The sequence below is a fragment of the Gossypium hirsutum genome, chromosome A07, assembly GCF_007990345.1.
Source record: "Gossypium hirsutum isolate 1008001.06 chromosome A07, Gossypium_hirsutum_v2.1, whole genome shotgun sequence".
NCBI classification, from domain to species: domain Eukaryota; kingdom Viridiplantae; phylum Streptophyta; class Magnoliopsida; order Malvales; family Malvaceae; genus Gossypium; species Gossypium hirsutum.
The window spans coordinates 33137862-33140484 of NC_053430.1; the positions used below are offsets into that span (position 1 = coordinate 33137862).

General features: G+C 34.7%; 1 non-coding gene across 1 annotated transcript; it reads right to left on the reverse strand.

The window, feature by feature from the left end:
* Positions 1 to 2182: 2182 nt before the first annotated feature.
* LOC121204085 (small nucleolar RNA R71) lies at positions 2183 to 2289 on the reverse strand. Its single transcript, XR_005899013.1, has one exon. It is a non-coding gene; the product is annotated as a small nucleolar RNA R71 (small nucleolar RNA).
* Between the last annotated feature and the right edge of the window lie 334 nt (positions 2290 to 2623).

The following is a 2623-nucleotide window of genomic DNA, read 5'->3' on the forward strand; positions in this document are numbered from 1 at the left end:
ATTGAACCAAACCGATTGAATTGAACCGGCCAAGGATTGGGCAGCCCAAAACCATCCATATGCTGACCCAAATAAGATTATTAGCTGATTAATTAAGCTTGCAAAGAAGCCCTTGAAAACTTGTCAAAGTTGAATTCAAAGCCCTCCACAATTGGTGGCTTTATGGATTTGCCCTAAGCCATATTTAGCAAAGTTGAAGCCATCAACTTTGCCACATAGATGGCCGGACAAGGGGTGGATCTTTGGCTGCTATTTTTAGCAAATTTTAGCTGTCACATTCAGATATAAAAACCCCCCATTGGCTGATCATTCAAAGCACACCTCAATTTAGTCACATCTCTTCTCACCTCTCTCACTTTCTCCTCCCATTTTTCCATTTCAAGTCCCTTGCTCTTGTGCCTATTTCTCCCCTTGGGAAAGGGTTATTCTTCAGCCATTTTGAAGCAAGATTGAACTGTTCATAGAAGCCTTGATCGGTGAGGACAACAAAAAACGAAGAAGGAGCAACCTAGTCAAGCCACAGAAAAACACAGAATTTGATTCTTGTTCCCTATCTCTTTAATTTTTGTTGTTGTTATGATGAACATATCTATGAATATTAATGTTGTTGGAATGGTTAATTTAATCAGTTTAGCTTGAATTTAATTTTTATTGGTTTGATTGCATTTCATCTACTTAAATTATTAAAATTGTGTTCATGCTATTATAGGCCTCAGTAAAATGCTTGATTAAGTAAAATCATGCCTAAGTTATTCTTGCATTACAATTGTGTGGTAGCTAATGAATTAATTATCTAAACGAATTGAAATTATAATTAATGGATGCAATACTTAATCAGTGCATGTTTATTCTTCTAAGGTAGTTGAAGGTTAAATTAGCAATGTATCTGGCGATACACTTGCCTTGCATAACTTGCAAGATTATTGTGATTAAATTGTTTCAAGGTAGGGATACCTTGTTACCTCACATAGTCTTTTATGTGCTTATTAGCTTTAATTAATTGTTTGAATTAACATAAGGATATGCAAGAGATTAGTTCAATTTAATAAGTATGTATGTGCCATAACATGTTTTCTTGTTAAAATCTGTTTAATCATTTGAATTAACATAGGGATATGTTAAAGGATGAATGGTTTTGTGTAGGTGAACATGTTCATAAGTTAGCAAATTACCAAGTTACCGTGAATTTATTCGTAACAACATAAGCATGAGTTTAATAATTCTAAGTTAAAGAAATGTAATTAAATCAACACAATTATGTCATCTTGATTAAATCATATTTTGAAATCGTGCATTTGAGATTTATTTCTTTAGTTATTTAGTTTAAAACCTTATTTTTCTTAATCACTACTTTTAAAACAAAAATTTTTCTACACCAAAGTGTTTTAAATTGCATTCATAAATAATCTTTTTCACAGTTCCTATTGGTAGAATAACTCGACATTTACCTATCACTTTATTACTTGTTGGGATTGTGTACACTTGCACATTTTTGTCATTCCAAGTTTTTGGCGCCGTTGCCGGGGACTATTTTAAAAAGTCATTATTTTTTAATTTGTTAGTTTTACATTTTGGTTTATTTTTTCCTGTTTAATTTTTAATTTAATTAATTTTTCTATGAGTATTTCAGGTGTTTATGAGTATTGACCGAATTATTGACCTACTCCTTGTAGAACCTGGGATTGAACGAACTTTCCAACAACGAAGAAGACAACCAAATCAGAGAAGGACCAAAGATATGAACTTTAAAAATTCGATCCAAGGAAATAGAGCAAACCTTGCTCAAAATCCTATCCTTATTGCTGATGATAGGGATAGAGCTTTACAATAGTATGCCGTGCCAGTATTTAATAATCTTAATCCAGATATTAGGAGACTCGAAATTGAGGCATAATAGTTTGAGCTAAAGCCAACCATATTCCAGATGCTTCAGACAGTGGGCCAATTTAATGGAAAGCCTACCGAAGATCCTCACCTACACTTAAGACTGTTTATGGAGGTGAGCGATTCTTTCAAATTAGCCGGAGTACCTGAAGATGTATTACAATTGAAGCTGTTCCCATATTCACTGAGGGACAGAGCTCGAGCCTGGTAGAACTCATTGCCACCGAACTCAATTTCCACATGGCAAGAGTTAGCAGAAAGATTGCTTATGATGTATTTCCCGTCTAGCAAGATTGCTAAGTTGAAGAACGAGATCATTTCCTTCCAACAAATGGATGATGAGTCCTTGTATGAGGCATGGGAAAGATACAAAGAGTTATTACAAGAGTGCCCTCATCATGGAATCCCACATTGCATCCAAGTTGAGACATTTTATAATGGTCTCAATGCTCACACAAGGATGGTAGTGGACGTTTCTGCTAATGGTGCTCTCCTTTTTAAGTCTTATAACGAGGCTTATAAAATCATTGAGAGGATTGCCAGCAACAATTACCAATGGCCAACCAATCGAGCAGCGTCAGGAAGACGAGTTGTTGGAATACATGAAGTAGATGCTCTTACTTCACTCACATCTAAGGTATCATCAATGTCCTCAATGTAAAAAAACCTTACTACTAATGTGTCTAACAATTTTGCAGCACAATCACCAACCCAATTTGAAAATATAGTCTGTGTTTAT